Below are 23,112 nucleotides of genomic sequence, written 5' to 3' on the forward strand. Positions count from 1 at the left end.
ACTAATTTACTTTATAAACTAATGAATTACACTGCTGAATAACATCAGTCTATGCGAAGGCAGACCCAGGCTCCCATCCCAAGGTATATTTTTCTTTCTCCAGAGGCAATTATAGTTGATTCGTAGTTTCAGTCAGGATGCATCTCATATTTCTAATAGGAAAATGCATTTTTTATGGACATCCCTTAGTTCTACACAACGTGTGGGTGTATGTCAATGTATGTATGTGTATGAATATGGATTCATACATATGTATGTGTGTATGAATACTGTATTTATACATATGTATGACTCATGGGCCTGACACATTTTGTGTCCTTGGGGGAATTCAACAAATATTAACACCCCCTGCATTGTTAAAACTCTTGGGGAAAATGTTAAACATTTTTTATTTTCTCTTTGAAAATCATCACAATTGAATTATATGGAAAAGTTGAAATGCTTCAGAACACAGTTAGAGTTGAATGGACGATTCAGTTTGACCAGTGATGGATTTTGGTGGTGTTTGCTTGTTTTACTAAGAAAACTATATATATATTTTGGGGTTGACCCTCTTGGCTTGGCCAGCGAGCATGTCATACATCTCTTGTGCTGTCCAATGTATGTGTGTCAAGCCATATATTAAGAAGAAAAAATCCTACCGGACTAGGAGTTGCAAACATGTTCCCTGAGTTGCACCACATGCCTCTTAAATCAGAGTGCTTGAATCAGGGTTGCAAGTATGAGGAGAAGGCAGGAGTTTTGGCACCCACATCCCACGACCAGCCAGGAAACAGTAATTCTTCTTTCCTTGCTGCAGCAGCTTTTCCACGTAGCTGCCTGCTATAAGTGGAGGGACTATTGAGAACAGCTCTGCACTGCTCAATTATTTGATTTCCACCTGGGCTTTGGGAGACCCAGCAAAACAGGAAAAGCTCACATGGCTGTTTCTACACTCTCCAGAACATATACAAGCCTGATAGGTGTTATCTGTTCCTTAAAAGTCCAGCAAAAAGATAAAACAAGACGGAGAAACTGCCCCAAAGCATACGCTGTGGTGAGGTTGGATGCTGAAGAGGTTAAATACTAGTGCCGTACTCATTTACATGAATTGGTCCTGGCGGACTGCTTTATATATAGTAAGTATTTCCCCCCTCATGATCTGAACAGCTAACTTGCAGTTAGGTTTCAAGAAGTATTATAAAATCGTGCCACTACAGTCCATCGCAGAAAGACTTAAGGGGCTTGTGTTTTCTGTAGTGGTGCCAGATAATTAAACTGTTGCCATCTAGTGGCTGTAAGGATTTGAGAAGCAAAACTTAAAACAGAAATTGCTATGCTTATTAGTTGCTGCTGCCGAATCAACATCACAGAGAAACTAATGCTGTAAAGCAGCATAATCTAAAATACCATTATTATTTGATAGTGCTTGGGTTGAATCTGAAAGGCAGAGGGCACAAGGACGTGATTATAGTATATACTGCACCCTGAAATATGTTTGTGTGCATGTTCAGTATTCATACGTTGATTTATTCTGCATGGTTCTGATGTATTTTAAGAGGCTTACATCACAAAGCGAGGGTGGTGGTGGCAGAGAGCAGAGGCGTAACTACCAATTTGGGCATTGTGGGCAGAGATGCTGGAGAGGAGGAAGGAAGGGGAGGATGCTGAGTGCTGGAGAGTTGGATGGTGGGAAGTGCTGAGGGACAGGCTTATATGACCCCAGAGGCTCAAAGACCCTGGCTGCTGCTGTAATGTGGGCACCCCCAGGCTCTGCCATTCTTGTACCCCTTATAAATCAGTGCCTGGTGCTGGTGCCATACTCTCCCCACCCTCGTTACTCTAAAGCAAAGTGGTTAATGTATCTCTCTAGGGCAGAGCCATGAGTTTGAGTCCTGAGTAAGATTTGTGCTGAAGGCTCACCTCACCCTTCAGATCACTCAGTAAGTGGGCACCAGTTGAAGAGGAGGGGAGGGGACATGATAGCTAGCCACAATAGTCTCTTGTGTGCATTTAATTACAGGAACTGGCCAATAAACCTTTGACCCTGACACCAGATAGCTTCAATTAGCCACCAAAATTCATAAGCTCTGTGTTTATTTGGAGAATGCTTACCGTGCAGAGAAAGAGAATAGCTGTTCTTTAAATACCCTCTTCCTATACACACATTTGGCAATGATCATCTCACTTCCTTCAAATTCACCACTGCAAAGCTGATGTGTGGTCCTCTGACATCTCTTATTACCAACACCAGTACCATTGCCAGCAAAGTGGGGGACGTGTTCCCCACTTGCTCTAAAAACCACAGTCCTGTCTCACCTATTCCTCGGGGCCCTGCTTTATTAACAAAGAAAACAGCTGGTCAGATAATGGAGGGAGCAACATAAACTTTTCTTCTCTAGGCTTGGCTGTCCCTTGTGTTCCTCCCTGAAGCCTGCTGCCAGCGTTCATGAGCTATAAACTTTCTTATGCCCAGTGAAGTAATGAGTCACCTGGTGGAGTGAGTTAGCAAAATCGATTTTACCTGGCCTTGTTGAAAAGCAGTGTTTCAGATATACATGGCCAGCCTGAGGCATTTTATTCCTGATTCTTGTCCTTGTCTTTGTACCCAGTCTTGACCCTAATCTTGACAATGGATCCAAATCAGTACTGTAAAAACGTGGGGTTTTTTCATTACATGGAAGGCAAAGACTGAAACTTTTCATATTTTACATTGTCTACAAGGACAAAATTGAACAAACTTCTGCTCAGTTAATTTTAGGGGAAGGCAAAGATCAAATCAGAGGGAAAGATCAAAGAGAACAGAATCTATTCCAATGTATATTTTACTTACAGGATAGGAAACTCCAGCAACCACTACTGCTGAAGGAGCCGTGTTCTCTGGACAGCTGTTTGAGTTTGTAGGCCTAATTTACTATTGTCTGCAATTCTGGGTGGTTTTGTGTCTCTCAACTGAACATGTTTTCACTTACCAGCCATTGCTCGTGGAGACGTGTCAACCAAAGTGACACTGATATATCTCTTCCACTTTAGGATCATCTGAGGAATGCTTTAATGTGCTGTTTGCTCCCTCCTTTGGGCCATTTAGTTTTATCCTCACTATGGACTAAATATAGATATTGGATTTATGGCACATTATAACCTGCCTGCCATCCAATAAGCCCAGGTAACCTCTCTACATTTTACCAGCTACATGCTATAACCAGGTCAACATTCCCCTGTCCCCCATCCCCCACCTTCATCCTACATGTCTCGCACCTGTTGTCACCCCATCCCCTCTAATCTTCCCCACACATATTTGCATTTTCACAGACCTGCATTTTGCATATTGGCTTAAGCTTCTCTTCCACCTTGAAGAAGGGTGTTTATGCCCAAAAGCTTGCAAAGAACAATTTTCCTATTAATGCTTAATGCTCAGCAAGTGTTTTAATGCACCATACTCCCAGACAAGTCCTAGGATGTGCTCTGACAGTACACTCTTTATTGCACTCTTTCATGCAATGAAGAATGCCGCCCTAATTCTGCTGATTCAGCTCTGTGGGCAGATGTTAAGAGGAGGAGGGGAAGCCATGGACACATTTTATCACAGCTTCCTTCCACTTTGGGACATTGCTTATCCCTCGGTTTTCAGTCCTGGTTCTCGCCTGTCCCTGAAAATTAAATCTGTGATAACTTTATGGGAGGTTGCAGGGCTAATTTGTGGTATGCCTGCCAAAAAGGCTGGCCCCTACTAATACAAACACTTGCTGGTTATTGCTCACCTACATATTTAATTATTCCCCCCCACTCCTCCCACCAAACTCTGTCCCACTCTTTTCCTGTGGATAGATGTTACTTAGCTATGTAAATACCATCTGTGGGTAGGTATTACATTGCCCTAAAACATAAGAAGGAAAATCACTATAAGGATGTTTGATACCTTACTGACTATAGCAATTGTCATCTTTTCTCTGATGTTTGCTTTTTTGACTTGGTGTTACTAAAAGAGCAAACACTACTAAAAGGAACAGAGAAACTGTTCTATATTAGGCTTGAAAGATCTTAGTAGGCTGAAAATATCACAGGAGTTGTCTGGTGCAGCAATATTCTCAGTCCAGTATGACACAATGTCTAGTTTTTATCTACCTTTAAATTGCACTTGGATAGATTTACTATCCAGAGAAATCTCTAAACTCTTCTAGGGGGCAATCCCTCATAGTATTGCAATTTGTTGTTTGACTTGCCTTGTTTCCCAGTCATTAAAATGATGGTGGTGCTGGCAGTGCCTTAAAAGAATGAGATAAACTGTAGGAATGGTTTTCCAGCAGTTAGATAACTTGCTGAGCATGGCAAACTTCTTTACAGTTATACGATGAATGGGCCAGGAGATATGATGCATGTAGCCCAGCTGTGAAAATTGCAGAAGTTGTGCCTTCTTTGACCTACCTGAGGTGGTTCAGTTAAACACGGGACCTCCTTATAAAGACCTCTTTGAACAAAAGACAAAATCTTAACTTTTGTAAACTTCCTGTGGAGGAACTGTTTCAGGAGCTGGCTTATGTCTGTCTTATGATGCAGCACAGATCTGCATTGTTCCAGTTCATTCTTCTGTGTCATTGTTGTTCTCATTTAGGTTAGTTATTTCCTCTGTAGTACTAGCTATACTTACGGGTTCTCTTTTGATGCATCATGGATGGGTCTGAAGGTATACTCCAGATGGCTTAGGGGATTTCAGTCAAAACAGACACATTTCTAGAATAGTGTTTAGACAATGCAGACTTCTGTCGTGTTACTTTGTGTTAACAACCATTCACGGTTTACAATAGAAATGTTTTTTTTCTCAGTTTCGTTCCTTTTATTGTGTACAAAATTGTTATCACAGGAGACTTAGCTTTTCAAAAGACACCTAAAATCAAAAGATGCTTCAGTTCTTTTTTTTTTTCTTCTTTTTCCCCTACTTCTTTTGAGTCCAACACTGGAAGTTTAGCAAAATACAGTCACTGCTATTTGTAATTATAAAGACTTCATCAAAATCCCATTATAGCCAGGAGGTTGGTCTGTGCTTAGTATTGGATGGAAAGAGAGAGGAATTATACAGAACCATGTGCTTCTTTTTCTCCCAGTAGACCAATTAGCATCTAGCTCTGCAAGACCCTGGTCACCTCCTGCTGAGAGATGCCCTCAACTCCTACTGATATTAATGGAAGTTGAGGACACTCACTCTCCTAATGGCATCTGGCCTCTGGCTCTTCCAGATTAATAGAACCATGCAAAGATGTTACCTTCTGTGCTGTACATTGTTTAGTATTTTGGATCATCGCAGAAATGTAGCCATATATTTAGACTCTCATTACAGTCGTACAGAACAGGTGGAAGTGATATTAAAGTTCAAAATTGTAGTCAAAATTATTCCTGTGCAACCATAACTTCTGACAGAAAGTTTGTGGTAGATTGACAGGATCTTGGCTAAAAAATTGTCAAGTACTGCAAAAGAAAAGACTATCTAAAGAGGCAGACAGAATTCTGATCTAAGAAAGGGCATGCTCTGAAAAGCTCAAAGAAATAAGGAAAAAAAAATTGTACAGCTGCCTTAATAAAAAAGTGAGACAAAAGGTTAGAGCTAACCTACAGAATGAAGAGCAGGTACAATTGCAGGAGGTGCCAGACATACAAGCCATAAGTGATTTAGAGGAACCATTTCCATTTGCCCTGCCAAAGCAATGCAGTCTAAATGACAGTGCAGGTCCACTGTGTATACATTGACCTTTGGCAAATGCATGTATGTACATTATTGCAGCCGGTGATGGATGTCTTTAATTGGGCCACATCAACTGGAATTAAACTGTATGACTGCCCGCTTTCCTTCCATTTTCACTGTCTGCATACATTTACAGGGATGGTAAACACAGAGATCAATTTATACATTTAAGTATATGAGATTAGCTGACTAGGACGCTGATCTTGAAAACACTTATCTCATATATGGTGTTACTTATGGCCATAATTTACTTGAAGTTAATGAATGACCTTGTTTTCAGTGCCTCTATTTAGATACCTGTGTTCTAAACTCAGACCCTTTCTTCTCACTTGAATTAATTTACTCTTAAATCATCGACTTTATTTTACACTGAGTTTCATGTGGGATTTTTATTTGACATATACTTGTAAACATTAGGTATTACAACACCAGTATTAGTCATACATCTTTAAATCTGCTGGGTTCCTATCATCTTGGATTTCTAAACATGTTTGCAATTTGAGCTTTCAAGACCTTATGTGCTTTTAGAGAATACTGGAAATACAGAAGAACTCATTTAACCTGCATTGAACTCCAGACCTACCTTTGGGAGTGGAAAGTTTTAGAAAAACCCAAACAAACAATTATCATAATTCAGATTGTGAATTTGAACAGTGCAGTTGAACAGGCAGTAGATGCTCCAAAGAACATCTGGGGTGTGTGTGTGTGTGTGTGTGTGTGCATATGAGACTTTCTTGCATGTAATCTATGAAAAGATGGAGCACGACTGCTTTCTGTCAGACACAGCACTCAGATTGTTTTGTGCTAAGACTGCATGGGAATTTTCTGACAAAAACTTTTTGTTGGAAAATTCTGATTCAGCAAACTTTAAGTTTTTCATGGGAACATGCCAGTTTTCTTGAAACCTTGATCAGGAAATGCTTCTTAGCTCTAGGATAGACTTTAATCAAAAATCGGAAAGCTAGCTATTGTAGTACATAGTCCATAGTTCAGTGATCAGAGCAGTCACTTGGGAGGTGAGAAATCAAGGTTCAGACATTGCCTTGCTTAAATCAGACTTTGAAGTCACTTTTGCTGGCCAGTGCAACGGGACCAAATCCAAAAGGAAGAGAATGACTTTCAGACTAGTTATTAGAGGTGTTTGTACATGCCACATTTTTTGCCCTTTCTTATGCTGCAGTGGCATGACTGTTTGTACGAGTGGGTTATCTGGACACTTTAAAAGTCTTTGTGGCACATTAAAGTAAAACTCCTTGGACATAGTTTAGTTTGGCTCACCATGAATTTAAGCGTCACATCCATGGATTCGTTGTGTGAAAACACAAGGGCACTCAAAGACGTGTAATGAGCCTCTTTGTCTATCAGATGGCACTGACTTTTCTGTAGTTCACCCCTTCGAATTGCTTCTATTTTCAAATTGCTGCTGGATTTTTTTTTTCTTGTGCCATGTGCCGGCTCCCTGCTCCCACAGCTGCATGGCAGGACATGGGGTGGAGGGCCCTGGGTTGGGGGCAGTGTGGGTCCATCCTGTTTTCCTTTGGTGCTGGCTGGGACCTGGACTTAATTCATTCAAAAACCTAGTATGTGCAAACACTGATGTGACATTCCAAAATAAAAAAGTTCAAATTTTTTAAACCTATTTAATTTAATGAAGATTACATCCTGTGCCGTGTACAAGTGAGTCACCTGGGATGTGGTAAACTGCTACACTAAGAACTTGAACTTAGATCTCCACCTCAGTGAAGGCAGTGTACAGGAGCGGCAAGCCAAGAGCAATGCAATGTTTCCAGGGCAGCTATGTCCTCTGGATTGGCAGCGAACTATTTTAGGGCTATTGGCATTAAAATTCCAGTTCAGCTGATGCTCTGGAGCTGCTAGAAGAAGCCAATTTTGAATCCCAGTATATTGCTATAGACTATACTTGCTTTTCCCCTCCTTGATCCTCAATATTGGCAGCTGAACAGACAAGCAACAGCACAATGTTACCTGAGTTATCAGTGCTAAAGCCAGGTTGGCAAGAATTCCCATTCTGACTGCTAGCTATATAGGAGCAACTGGGGCAGTTAAAAGGAGACGGGTTTGCTAGAGGAAGAAAGTGGAGAACAGAGTTGGGAGGCATAGGTCTTAGGAGATCATAGGATCAGTGTGAGAAGAAAGCTTTGCCATGGTGAAAAGTGGAGGAAACAGAAGCAGTATCTGGAGGGAGGATGCAGGTTTCTCAAGCTCCTGACCTCTCAGCTGTGATTTGTAATGTGTCTCCATGCTCACTTGAACCACTCCCAATAGTGCCTTTTTGTACAGCAGCCAGACAGTGAAAATGTGGATTAAAAAGATAGGGCATAGGGTAATTATGAAATCATGAGAGCATTTTGTTTTCAAAAAATTCTGTTAGAGCTGTTAGGGAATCTAGGAACAAAATGAGACTGTGCAAATACTGGAAGATGTTTGATAACAAGGATGGACAGTCTGTAAATAGAATGTCTTGATTAAGTTGTGGCTATTTTTGGTGATAAACAGTAATAATAAATATTAAATAATAACAATCTATTTCTAATAATAGTAAATTGTGTGAACAACTCATCAATTTTAATGTAAATTGGGTGACATATTTTCAGCATTCTTCTCACATAGTTTAGGGTTTAATCTGAGACTTTACAATGGGGTCTCAGAAATCCCCCTTAATGGCTTTGTAGAGCAGTGATGGAAGATGGACTTCTCAGGAGTTAAAACCTGGTCCATGTAAGTAGTGACAGTGTCACGATACCACTTAACAGAGTAATTCTCATGGGCTGCCAGTGACTGCATCCATCACAGTGGTAGGAAGTACAGTTGAAACTGGGGAGGTCTGGTATTCCTTAAAAGGCCTATGCATTGGCCTTCATGTAGTAACACCTGTGGGTAATTGTAGCTCAATCCAGGACTATCTAAGGAGAGAGCTCTAGTAACTTTACTAAACTATTAAACAAAAGCCAAGTCCCTTTCTATGCAGGAGTTGTCACAGCATGGAGGCAGCAAAGTACTCGTGAGAGTCTCTTTTCTGAGTGGTAGTAATGCTGCACTCATATTTGAACCTCATATTTTCCATTTTTGCTGTTTTGATAAAAACAAAAAGAAAGTACAGCAAGCATCCATTTCAAAGCTGCTAACCAAGCACTGCTTCTGCCTAGGGTGACCATATATCCCGGTTTGGCCAGGACAGTCCTGGATTTCATGGGCTGTCCTGATGTCCTGGCCAGTTGGCTAAATTTGAAGTAAAAGTCCCATATTGGTGGTGACATGCCACCCACATGTGCCTGCCCTGGTTCCTCCATGAGCAGCAGCTGGAAACTGGGGGGTGGGTTGGGCTGAGCACCGCTCCTTCTGCCTGGGCCAGGGATCAGTCAGGACAGGGCAGAGACAGGGGCAGGGACGGGGGCTGGGGCCAGGGCTCAGGCACCTATGCAGGACAAGCCAGGTTGGCCATCCACCAACAGCAGTCTCATGCTGTCCTGCTGTGGGCACTGCTGAGGTCCCAGCTAGATGTGGTGGCTCCGGGTGGGCTGCCGGTGGCAAAGGTGGGGGGGCGGGCACCATGTGGCCCTGCAGAGCAGAGGTGGCGTGGAGGAGACGGTGCCACATAGAGCCTGGTCCCAGCTGGGTTTAGCCCCTGTTTATGGGGCCCCATGCTGTCCCACCCCACCCTGCCGTCAGGGCTCCCGGGAGCCATAGGCTCAGAGGTGTGTGTCTGCATGTGTGCATGTAGGCCTGTGCATGGTGCCCCCCCTCTCCCCCCCATCTTGTATTTCCTTATCCCATCCCAGATTTCCTTCAAAATAAAATAATATGGTCATCCTAATTTTGCTGCCTTCTGTTTGATTAGTCCTTATTCATCAAGTGCTTGCCTGTAACTTCTACCCGGAAGTGTGCTTGATCTCACTTCTTGCTGTGTCTTTCATTGATTTGAATTGAAATGTTAACCTTTCTGGCTCTTAAGTATCTCCATTTTCCTAGTAGTAGTCCTTTTTTCCTAGAGACTATGGCCTTTCCATTCTCGCTCACACCACTGAATAGGCTGTATGAAAAAGGTGTCAGTGACATCTCATCTTCCAGAAGCCAGCAGACAAAGGCAGCCTTTCTGCAGCTCTTACACCTTGATTATGAAGTGACAAAAGCAGCTCTTTGCCAGCTGTGCTCACCAGGCAGCATTTCTCTGCTAAGCCCAGAAAGTTACTGTTAGTAAAAAGGAGTTTTGGAGATGCTGTTCTTTATACGCTTGCAAAGTAGCAGTGCTGCCAAACATTTAGGCTTCTTTAGGATCAAAAGAACAGCTGCTAAGAGTTATGCCCCAGGTGCAAACCCCAGAAACCATCCTCTCCTCGTCAGCCTCACCCCTGCCCAGCAAGGTTAAGGCAGGAACCCTATCCCACATCAGTCACTCAGTGCCACTGAATCCTATTGCCTAGGGTTACCATATGTCCAGGTTTTCCTGGACATGTCCTCTTTTCGGATCCTCCCATTTCCATCTGGATGGTTTTGAAAAATATGATCAAATGTTTGGATTTTGGTCTGCTCTGCTTCCAAGTCTTTCCTGGCTTGCCCTAGCAAGGAGCTGCTTGGGGCTGGGGGCCGTGAGGGCAGGGTGGTTGGGGGCAGAGGGTGCCACGTGCATGTGTGCACTCACATGCATGTGGCTGGCACCCAGCCAGGCAGGGTGGTAGGAGTAGCCCCAGCCACTGCATGCAGTAAGTCTGTGGGGGGCAGGGGTTGGAGGGCCAGGGCTTGGGGACTGTCCAGGGTGCTGGGCTCTGTGTGTGTGTGTGTGTGTGTGTGTGTGGCAGGGGTGTGTGGAGGGGATGGGCATGTGAGGGGGGCGGGTGCCTGCTGGCAGGGGGGGGAAACTGTTTGGGTGCTGGGGCTGCAGCAGGGTAGGGGGAAAGGTGCCTGCCCCTCCAGCAGGGAAATGGGGTAGGTGGGGAGCCTTCAGGGGCATCAGGGACCTATGTGGCCAGGCTGGCAGCACCAGGGCTGGTACCACTGCTCACAGGGACAGGGCAACCAGGAGACATTGTGGGTCTGGAGTAAGGGGCACTGGCAGGATGGAAGGGGAGGCTGTGGCCTGGGAGTGAGGTGCACCGGGGGGGGGGGGGGGGCAAGGGATTGTGGGTTGGGAATGCAGGGTACTGGCAGCAGGGACACGTTCTATGGGGTCAAACCCTTAAGTAGACCCTGGCCCCCACTTCCTCCTTGATTGCTGCCCTGGCTCCCACTCTCAGCACCACCTCCCTCCCTCTTTAGCACAGCACCCAGGATGCTTTGGCTGCCCTCTGTTAGTTACACCATTGTCTATAATGTTGAAAAGAACACATTTTTAGATTTTTTTCCCCCCCTGTTTAAAATGTTGTGTCCTAGAATGATTCATCAGTCAGTTAACAATGCCCAGATCCTAGACTTCATTGCAAACTCTAGCATGAGTGTTCTGTAGAAACCAACAGGCCGTCTTTCTTACTGAGCATCCTAGTCCAGCGCGCTACGTGGAGTGCCTTGATATCAGCTCTGGCTGCCTTTACGGAGGAGTAGTGGCTTCTAAAGTTTGCAAAGGATTTCCGTGGTAAAACCTTGTTTCAGCTTTCCTATAATTCAATAGTGCATGTCATTCTGATAGAGATATAAAGATTCATTTCCTAACTTAAAATTAGGTACCAGTGATCATGAACTGGTTATATGTATTCAAATAGTGGGAATTGTTCGAGGACCTTCTATTGAATGTTCAAAATGCCATGATTCTGCAGACACAGCAGGAAATGGTTTTATTATTAAAAAAACCACCCTGACTAAAAGATATTGAGGCAGTGATAAAACATGGGAAAAAATGCAAAGACTAGAATTAAAAGGAAATATATGGCAACATGTATAAAAAGGGGGTTGGTGACATATGGCCTGTAGAGCCATTGGATCTGGTCCGCAGAGCAGGGGGGCTTTGACAGCATATCAGTAGTGAAGGGTTTCATCCATGCCCCACTGGGGCTAGGCAGCAAAAAGCTGCACTGTGGCCTAGCAGCTGGGAGCGACGGTGGCAGGGGAAAGCCATAGTAGTGGTGGTGGCCAGGTTGGAACAGTAACCCACCTCAGACCTGAGCTGAGTTGATCCAGCCCACAGCTCCAAAAAGTTGCCAAACGCTAGTATAAAATGTATATAACTGGTAAAGGAAGCTAAAGGTATGAATGACCAGTACATCTCAAAACAATTAGAAGATATTTTAAATCAGATTACGAACAAGTAAACAAACCCCCACTCTACCTAAGTTCAGGTCTGAGTCTTATGGAAGCGCTGCAGTGTCAATTTAGATAATATCCTCAGCCTGATTTCTTAGTGTAATGCCATGTTAAAAAGGGCGAATGGGATCCTTGGGCATAGAAGGGGAATATCAAGTAGAAATAGGGATGTGATCTTGCCTCTGAATACAGCACTAGTAAGATGGCTGCAAGAATATTGTGTCTGATGTTGGTGTCCTTGCTTCAAGAAGGATGTCAAACTAGTGGAGAGAGTTGAAAAGAAAGCCTGGTATTACCCCAGGGCTATACAACATGCCTTATGATATGAAGCTAAAAGAGCTCAACCTTTTTATCTTAGTGCAGAGAAAGATGAGGGTAAACTTGATCCTTGTGTATAGATACTTACATATGGAGAAATATTGATGGGGTTGGGGCCTTTGAACCTTCTGAAAAAGATTTGGAAAGATCCAGTGGCTGGAAGTTGAAGTTGGACAAAGGTGTTTTTGAAACAGGACCATGTCCTAGGTGCAACAGTAAATCCCAGACACTTTGCCAGGGCTTGCTTAAGAACGGATTAGGCAGTGCTTTGAAAAATATGCTTTAATCTTGCTTCTGGGAGAAATTTTAAGGCTTGTGTACGCTGTGAGATCAGGCTAGATGAGTGAAATGGCTCATTCTGGCCCTGAAATCAATGAATCTATGAATCCCCTTGTTCATTCCCTTTCTTTCTGGGTCATGGAGAGAATGGGAATCTCTGCATTGCCCTCATGCTTGTCACACTTGCAGTACTGCATTCAGACAATGATTATGATCAAATCTCATGCTTCAGGGCTTCATCTGGTTGTCTGCAGGGCTCAGGAAGGATTTTTTTTCCCCCAGTGCACAATTGAACAGATGTGTTCTGGAGGGCTTTTTGACTTCCTCGGAAACAGCAGGGATTGGCAGCATGCAGAAATAGGCACTTGACAAGCTCGAGCAGTGGTCTGAGGCAACTCCTCTTTCTTAGATGCTTGGAAGGTTTGACTGGTTCACTGGGTCAGAGTCTAACTGAAGACCAGATACGGGTTTGGGAAATAATTTTTCCCTGCATCAGATTGGCAGAATTTGGAGGGTGGGGGGAAGGGGGCTTCACTTTCTGCTGCAGCATGAATCATTGATTGCCAGCTGGGATCAGCCAGCCATCTCCACCATAATTATTTCCTGCCATTGCCAAAGAACTGGACATTGGTGTCGTCTCACTGTCCCTTTTCCTCTGCCTGTGGCACACAACAGTTGAAGTTCCCAAGAACATGTATGGCCTAGTTTAACTCAGGTTGCTTGCCTTAATACAGAGTAACTTGGTTAAATAGTGGTCTGTGATAGAGGTCAGACGAGAAGATTTAATGATCTCCTCTCACCTTAAACTCTCTAAAACTCTGTCCTGGAAAATTAATTTGGCCTGAAAAATGGTCCAAGTTTCTGACAGGTATTTCTTTTCCCCTCAAGAAAGCATTTCAAATTGTTTTAGAGGTGCAGGTGATTTAAAAAAAACCCAAAAAGCAACCTGACCCAATTCAAAATTGCAGCTCCTGGCTACAGAGCCGTCCCTTGGGTAGGGCAAACTGGGGCGACCGACCTGGGCCCCGCACTTTGAGGGGGGCCCACAGAGCCAGGTGGAGCGGCCACGGCCCCTCCTGTAGGGCCCACCTGGAGCTGGCAGCTCAGGCTTGCGCCGCAGAAGATACGTCCAGCTGCTCACCACTCCGCCGCACACTGCTGGCTTTACATCCGCTGAAGAGTGGCTCGTCCGGGGCACGTGGGATCTACTTGGCACTGGGCGCCAAATGTCATTGCTACGGCACCACCATGCCCTGACTTTGTGGGGGTCCCACAGCCCCATGCAGTGTTAAAGCGGCCCCGCACAGGCTGATTTGCCCTGGGCTTCGTGCCCGCTAGGGTCAGCTCTGTTTGGCCAATGTGTATTTCTCTTTCTTGTTCAGTAACGGCTTCACACTTTTCCATCAAACTTTCTATGAAGTCCAACATCTTTGACATTTTAGGCTGTGATTATATATGGAGATAGTAATGTTGCTTAATTACAGTAGATTAACAGTTTATATGGCTAGATTTGGGGCCAAATCCTGTGGGCATTGATTCAATGGGAGATATTGTTCTGGTCCTGATGCCAGCTTTTCCAGTGAGTACAGGGGAGCAGTCATCATGGGCCATGTTCTTGACCTCTCTACCTGTCCATCTACTTGGTGCTGCCCTAGTAATGCAAAGTGATTAGACAGATGCGTTAACAGGACAGGTATTTTTCTTCCTATGTTGGGGAATCTTTGGGTGACTTAAAGCTAAACTAGTTGTTACCTGCTTCCCCATAGCTATGTGGAAAGCATGTGCTTGAGAAAGGAGCACTTCAGGGCCAGCGATACAGACCACAGTGCCCTTTCCCCATCCCAGGCCAGGACAGCCATTCCTATTTGATTACTGCAGCCGACACAATGTACAGCCAGCCATTTGTACCTGCTCCCACAGGTCGCATCAAGTATGCAGCTCAGATGTGAACCCTATCTGGAGCTTGAGCACGTTTCTTTCTATTGACTAATTGCAGCTCAAATTGAACAAAAGGGTATTTCTAGATTTGCCTGCTAATGAAGAATTTTCTTTAGCTCTGTGGGTCATGGCTTGTGTTCCTGGAGCAAGAGGACTGGGGTCCCAGGTCTGGCTCTTCAGGTGTGTGCTATCTTATTATGTGACAATAATTACTTTTCCATCATTAAGGAGACCACACCTGTTTCATTTTAATTCAGGTGGGCAGGAGTCAGCTGCACTGTACATGTAGCAGAAAGAAACCAGAATCATTTTTGTTCTGAATAATTCCATGATGGCAAAGGGAAAAATGTTAAAGCGAATTAAAAACCAGCACAGCTTTTTTGCACATTACATGCTCTGTAATAACAGTCTGCCTGCCTAGTCTTACTCTCCTTAGCCCTCAATGAAACAGGGCTGGGCTTCTGCAGTTAACCTTAACTTACCACTGGGTAAGAGTAAGCACACAGACATTTATTACAGAGCAGCTAAGACACCATAATTTCCTGCCCCCTTTTAACTCACCCATTTATTCATCCATACCTCAGGCATCACACGAGCTTTTTGAGAATAAGCTTCAGCTTCTGGTATAACTTCTGCACCCAAGTATGTGTACTGAATAGGAATTGAGATTGTAAAGCAAAAATCAATGGGCTTTTCACTTCTAATAGGAGGAAAGTCTGTCCAGTTATGAGTTTGGGGCCTGGAAGGACCCTGCCTCATTTAACTATCAAGCCTATTCTCTAAAAAAGGCAAAGAGATGAAATTTTGAAGGCTGGTTTGTGCCAGTGACTGGCCTTGGACCAGAGGAAAGCCTACAGGGTGAATGGATTTGGGGTTCTCACAGCTTGTTTTGGTCAGGGAAAATGCTGCATTTCATGTTAGCTTTGAAGATTGTTTGTTGGAATTAATAAACTGAGGCCTGGCAGGAAAGCTTGAAAGTCATCTGGGCAGGTAATAGATTCACAAAAAGACTTAATTACTTTACTATAAAACTTAGATTTTTCAGTACCATTGTTCAGATCTTGCCTCACTATGGAGTGCCCTGGTGACCACTGGTGTTTTCACTTTCTCTAGTAAAATCCCTGCAGCTTAAATCTGTATAAGATCTTAAGTGCTGCAGTGGTCAAAATTGCCACCTCCACTCCCTTGTTAAGACTCCCTGTGCAATAAAGGCAAAGAATAGGTGCAAAAGGATGGGTGGTGAAGTACCCGAACTAGCAAGTAGGAAATGCCAGTGTTATATTGATATGTTATACTTTAGAGATGCTTCCCAACAGGAGACCAAGGGAGTTGAGATTTGGGAAATGGTCCCTTGGGAAGCAGCTACCAGTTCATTTGAGAGAGCCAAAGGGTCTGCAGAGGTTGCCCAATGCTTCACAATAAAGTTCATTTTTTTCTATTCTTCTCATTCACTTGTCCCTGTGTTTACTGAACCCATGAGCACAATGGAGGGCAGGGAGACAGCTAAAACCCTGCCCCTCCAGAATCTAGGAGCCTCCCTTGACTTGAGGTTATTTCCTTGGAGATCACAACAGGAGGAAGAGGAGGAGCCTACACCACACCTACCCTTCTCCTTTTAGCTAAAACCTTAGTGGTTAGAAAGCTCAGCCAGGAGCTGAGGCTCTTATTCACCTAAGGGCAGAGAGACTGCACTAGATGGGTTTTAGAGCTGGTTCAGTATGGCTACTCTTCTGTTTCTATGTCAGATAAGCTCTTTTGAAAGCTTTGCCTACAAACATGATCTTGGCTATATCTTTAGCTGTTACAGTAAGAAACAAGGCATGGATACCGAATGCAGGTGTCTAGTTTCTCTAGGAAATAAACTCCTACCTTTCATCTTTGCTTACACCTCGAGTTGCTCTCGGGTCTCAGGACTGCATTTGAGGCAGAGTGCCAGCACACAGGATAAGTAGGTGGGCTTAGTGCAGCATCTAGTGGACAAATACCCGCATCACAAAAGGCTTTTGGTGGCAGATTTAGGAGGCCCCCAGAGGACTGATCACACAAGTACAAGGACCTGCCCTTTCAAGGGGAGAGGTGGTTTCTCACTCTTGACACCAAGATATGTCAGCCAGATGAGGAAACTTTCTTTAATGCTGTCTAGTCTGTAACTGTGATGTAAATAAATAGAGGACTTCAGGCTGGTTGGATTGATTGAAATCAAAGGGGTTTAAAGCACTGATTTTAATCATGATTTAAATAAGCAAGCAGGAAACCCTGATTGAAACAATTGGGTTGTACTCTTCATTTTGCATTTGTATTTTCATTTTTCTAAAGAGATACTTACTGGTGGTTATAACTGTTAAACATGTTGATTTGAAATCAAATACAGCTTTTACACAAAATTTGGTGTATTTAGTGAGATGGATACATTATATTTGTACATTCATTTAAGCAACTATATAATTTACCATACATTTATTCCAAATCAGTATTTTTAAGAGAAACAAGTCCAAAATTGCTTTCTTGGCTATTACAGAACTAGTTTATATGAAGAAAATATTCTCTCTGTACCAACCAGCTGAAGTGCAACCAAAAATAATTAGGGCAAAAATCTGTATTTGCAACAGACACTAATAGTACCAACATTTGGTAAAATGAAACTATATTTCCTCCATTGTAAGCCTGCAAAATAGTATAGTTATTTAGTTTGTTAGCTGACATTATGACATAAAAACTCAGTTGATCTTAAAAATGGAGGATGCGTATAATTAGAAAACTACACCTTGTAATTCATTAAAATGCTGGAAGCATATTCTTTATTTTATTTAAATGACTGTATAATAAGTGTGGGCCTTAACATACATCATAGTAATTTCAAATTGTATGCAGATATTCATCTTTTAAAAGAAAACAATGTTCTGAATTCAAAAGAATTCAACTCAAATGAAACCTATTAAAAATTATATTTTTTATCCCCCCCAATTTGAATTATTTTGTTAATCCAGCATTTCAGTGCATTAGAATAGCTTATTTATTTGGAACAATTCTGAGTGGAAGAAATAAATTTGTCATTTATTCTTTTAATTAATCCATTCTTCTAAACCATAAATATGTAATGTGATCGGAGAGATTAAATAGGAAAAAAATAACTTCAAATATAGCAAGTGGCTGCAACACACACACTGGAATGTGTCCAGACATATTTTTTAATGCTCATGGAGCTATATTTAATGTTAAATACAGTAATGATTGTCATAAATTACTTCATCCCAAGATATTGCACGGTACATTAGATTTTTCTTAGTTTAGCAACAAGATTGTTTCTTATTTTTACTTATTATAGCAACAGTAGTCTTTTAGTCATAGCTGGCTTTTAGCCTTTGCTATATAAAAATCACTTTTTAGAACTGGCAGATTTTCTTACAAGAGGAACCATATTTGCCCTATAAAATGATAATGCCATCTATGATGTGATAGACTGTGAAGGGTGCAACAGATACAACACTTGACCTGTTCCAAGAACATCACTGATTGGGAACCAGTTCACAATTGTCCCAGTTTAGAGATGTCCACATATGCTCTGCCAAGGGTTTTAAACAGCACTTTTGAAGCATAGCAGTGTTGCCAAACTGCCACCAGGGGGTGCCAGTTTATACCCATCCCAGCATGCCTCCCAGTGGCAAATGCCCCAGTTTCCCCAGTATTCCCCAAGCATTGGAGGAAGATCCAATTGGCTAAATGTCAAGAGGACAAGGAAGTTAGTACCCACTGTTTCAGTTCTGTGGTTTCCCCTTCTCACTAACACTGAGTTCAATAAAGAGGATTTCTGCACTTTATCAAAATCTGCATGGTGGTATCCTGACTTGGGGGCAGGGGGTGGGAATTGTTGCCTAGACCTCTGCTTCTTGGTTGCCCAAAATGTAGGTGCTATGGGGCTGTCAGAACTTTTGTGGTTTGTAAAGACCATATTTCCCCAGGCCACATATCAATTTACTTCACTTTCTGGCGATGTACATTGCAGGCCGATTTGGGGGTGAAGGGGTGGTCAGTTGGTTGGGATGAGCTCCCTGGACTCCTGCTTTTACCTTCCCAGGGGGCTGAGTGCTACACAAGATCTGTAGCTCAGGCTACTGTCCTAAGAAGGTTTTCCATAGGGGTGGCTACTTGGAAGTAGGAAGGGCCTGGGTGCCAGCTTCTGGGTTCCTGGGTTGTTGGGTATTCTAGGGGCTTCTCAAAGTCTCCACCACATTGTGACAATTGGGGTATCCTGGGCTGATTTGGGGTGGATGGCCGGGGTGGAAAGAATGGGTATCCACACTCCTGGGTTCCTTGGGGGCTGGATGCTCAAAGTGCTGGGAATGCAATGACATTGACTAATGACTCGGGAAAAAGTACTGTCTAAAAGCTGCAGAGACCTTGGTCAGCCCCCTGGGAATGCAGAAGGAAGGATACCTCCAATCAGCTTGGGCTGGAGTTCAGTTAGTTGCCACCGGTGGGATGAAACTAACAAGCAGTTTGGGGGAAAATGCTCTTTAAGAGCTTCACAGACATTGGGCAGCCCCCCCCCCCCCCCCCCGCCTTAGCACCCAGCATCCCAGGAAGCCAGAAGCACGAGCACCCCCACTTTATGCACCTGACCCCCACAACCCAAATCATCCTGGACTGGGTCAAGAGCTGGCAATACAAGTTGGAAGCGTGGTGGACTAGCTGCATACAGGAATTGCCAGTTGTCCTGCAGGAGTTGGAGGGCGAGGAATGTTGCATTGTGGGATGCCTGGAGGACTGTCCAGACACAGAAGGCTTGGTGCCTCCACAAATCACCGACTGGTTCAAGGGAGTCCGTTTCAACATAATACCCAGCTATTCTTGCGTACCAGTGGTGCTCTATCGCTTTTTTGCAAGTGGGCCAAATCTGAATATCCTAAGGCTGCATAGAAATAGGCCGAGGGTTGCATAGAAAAACATTATAGTTCTGTACCTTGGCATGTGCTAATATCAGGGATTTTAAGTAATATTACAAAGGAAAAGATTATTTTATTAAAAACAAAACAAAACACTTGACCTTGCTAAGGGCTTGCTGTGCACAGCAGAAGAGGTACTAGAACTGTCAGCACTGGGCTGGACTGAGTTTGAGTGCTGAGACGTCCAGCTCAGCAGCAGTGATTGAGGTTGATGAGCCATTGGTTCTCATTAAGCTGTACGGATCTGGCTGGCTTTCAGGTTCTTAAAGCTGGTGGGGGATTGTCGGGTCTCAGATTTGTGGGAGGAGGTGACAGCTGGAGGTTGCCTAACCAGTAGCACTATTCCTTGCCTCAGTGTCATGGTGGGAGTGGGACCACATGCTGCCCCAGAGCAGTGGGGCTTTCTTTGAATTAACTTTTTTTCAAGTGCTGCAGCCAGCCCCATGCTGCGTATATATGAAGTCACTGTGAGGGTACCTCTCTGCTGCTTTCCCCTTCCACCTGCAAAGTTTTCCCAGGGCTCTGGAGCACAGGAGCTGAGCAATTACTGCTGTTTGTCTCTCCCTCTCCCACTAATAAATTCAGCTTCAGGGCAAAGAGAGGACAAGCAGCAAAGGTGGTGCTCAGCCTCTGGGCTCCAGGCCTGTACAAAAGCTGTGGGATGGGGTGACAAATGGCAACAATATCCAGATTCACTACAGAGCTGTATGAAAGATCTCATGCCACCAGCATGTCAGCGTGGGTGAGTGTTGCTGCCACTGATACCCTCCTTTTCCCTGTCACTCAATTCAGCTGCAGGGGAAAGGAGGGGAAGAGAGGCAGGAGCATGCATCTGTGCTGATGTGGCAGTGACAGGCTGCTCACTCCGGCTGTGCTGGCTGCATCTGGTCTGCAGGCCAGAGGTTGAGCATCGGTGACACATACTTTTGAAATGTTCCAGGAGGTTTAGACCATTCTACATTGGCTTGTGTATCTAGACACTTGTGATCTAAATAGCATTTCATATAGTTTAAGCATTATGTCTGTCTGTATCCTGAGAGTGGAAACAGCCTAATATCTCATTTGTGTCTCCATAACATTTTTTTATGGCGGTATCAATGATGAGCAAATAGATGTTGATATCCTTTGCTGCACCACATGAAAGGAAAATCAGTGGCACAACAAAAGGTGGTAATAGGCTCTGATACTTTATTGCAGCAGACATCCATTACCTTTATTGCACTTTCCCTACTCGGTCCGACCTATGGCTCAGGTCTGGCTGAGTGGGGAAATGCCTTTCTCTACTCAGGAAGGCACACTTCCCTGTTATCACAGGGAAAATCCCTGCTTTCCCTATTCAGCCGTACCCTACCCTTGATAGTGTGGGATAAGGGGATTTGTGATCTCCCCACTTCTCTGTTCAGCCAGATCCATACCCACACCATCCTCAAGGGCAGGACAAGGGGCACAGCTGATCTGCCTCATTTGGCGACATTTATTTCAAATCTGAGAGACATCTTCATCTAAAACCAATGATAGCCGTTCTGTAAGGACTAAATTCGATATTAGGAGTCTCTGGGCACGCCTACATGTAATCATGGTGCATTAAGTTTAGTACCTGTAATAACAGGTACTAAACTTAATGCACTGTAACTGGGGCTACTGTGCACTAGTGCCAGTGCATGTTTTTTAAATGATGCTAATGCACAGTAGACTAATTCTACTGTGCGTTAATGCATTAACGTGGCTTTCACCATGATGTGCTAATCTGCAGCAGAATTCACCTACTGAGCTTTTAGTATCTCAAAGAGGCTTGCCCACTTTTATGCACTTTATTTTCTTGACTGTAGCAAATAGAAATCATTGAGTACTCCTTTGGTGCTGGAGGGATCTAGTTTTCATGACTGAAAAGCAGAGAAAAGCTTGGAAAATATGGCCTGAGTGCTCCTTAGAGATTCATTTGAGAGGCATGATAGAACTTCCATATCTGATCCACTTTTCTGTAGAATTAGGGTCCTCCATGTCTGCTTCACTTTTCTGTAGGGTTAGGGTTCAAGATCAGGCTTTGTATCATGCTTTGTATCTACTGAAGTAGAACAGTGTGTTGTAGTTGGCTAGTTCTGACTGCTAGGCTCATAATGGATCAGGACCGGTGACATTAAAGCCAGTTCTTCAATAACAAATCATGTGTAATAATTGTATTATATATTACTTTACTCATTAGGAGATGTCCTATGTTTGTATGCCTCGATAAAGATATCAACAATTGCCTGTAGGTCTGTTTCTGAGTAGTGGAGCTCGATGATTGAGGTTGAGGTGGCCTTGATTTTGGCTCAGAGTCCGCTGAGATTAAACAGTTTACCGTTCATTCAGTAGTTTAGCTCCACTCCGACTGGAAGCTTGTTGGTGGTCAGATGTAGCAACATTTCAGTGAGGAATATAGAGAGGAGTTTTGGAGCAAAGATCCAGAACTTAACTCCTATCTTAACCTCACAGAGATCTGGGATAGATCCATTACTGAGAACTACCACTCACAGACCGTCATAGAGCAGGCAAAGAATGGTGATGAATTTCAGTGAGCATCCATATTGCAGAAAAATCCTCCACAGTGCTTCTCAAATGACACAGTTGAAGGGTTTTGTGAGGTCACAGAAGGCTGTGTAGAGAGGGTTATGTTGTTCTCAGTATTTTTCCTGCAACTGGTGTGCTGTGAAGATCATATCAGTTGTGCCTCTCGATGCCCTAAACCCATACTGGGATTCTGGGAGGAGCTCTTCAGCAAGTGGAAGGAGATGGTTCAGGAGGATTCTTGCCATGATCTTTTCTGCGGTGGATCTGTTCCTGTGGTGGACATATCCCTCTTTAATTTCCACATTTGGACCTGTATCCCTTCTTGAAGTTTGTCATGGTCATGGCATCCCTAAGATCATCTGGGATTTCCTCCTCATTCCAGATCCTTAAAATGAAAGCATGGAGCTGCGATGTGAGCTCCTCCCCCCCTGCTTGAAGATTTTGGTGGGGATTCCATCAGCTCCAGATGCTTTGTCGTTCTTCCGCTGCTTGACGGCTTTCCTCATCTTGTCAAGGGGTTGGAGGGTTTCCGAGGTCATCTAACTGGATGTTGCAGGATGGAGATGCCGTTTCAGTATCTCTTTAAAGAGTTTTATTAATAAATTTGATTCCAGGCGTGGAGTTCTTTCATGTTATTTCCTAGTAGATAATACATGAATCAGAGGAGAGTGCTGGGTGGAGGCATGTGGAGTGTGCACTCTTACCAGGGGCCAAGCATCTTGTACTGATGGTCACTTATGCAGTCTCTGTTCTAGGAAATTGGCTGAACAAGAGATCAGATACAGCCCCGAAACATTCCTGCTAATTGTCGATTTTCTACCTTCTAGTGTTTGCCTGCTTCTAAACACAAAGACTGTCTGCTTTTCCACGTGTACCAAGCCCAGAATGCCACCTTTTATAGATACAGAGCATTTAATTGTAATCTGTCATTGATGCATGGGATATTTACACAGGTAATTCCCATTAAAGCTAAAAGGAGTTAAGTGTATAGGTCCCTAGTGCATTGATGCAAGATTAGATGCCATGAATATCCTTAAACTCAGAGGCATGGCACGGAAGCTCTTTGTTGATGTTTATTCTGGTGTGTTAAATGGTTTAAATCGGTTGTTAGATTCA

General features: G+C 43.7%; 1 protein-coding gene across 4 annotated transcripts in view; it reads left to right on the plus strand.

Annotated features, from left to right (window-relative positions):
- The window catches only part of DLG2 (discs large MAGUK scaffold protein 2), a 1,595,452-nt gene that overhangs the window by 544,013 nt on the left and 1,028,327 nt on the right, over positions 1-23,112 (plus strand). The gene's annotated exons all lie outside the window — the stretch shown is intronic.

Source organism: Alligator mississippiensis, chromosome 1 (genome assembly GCF_030867095.1).
Source record: "Alligator mississippiensis isolate rAllMis1 chromosome 1, rAllMis1, whole genome shotgun sequence".
NCBI lineage: Eukaryota > Metazoa > Chordata > Crocodylia > Alligatoridae > Alligator > Alligator mississippiensis.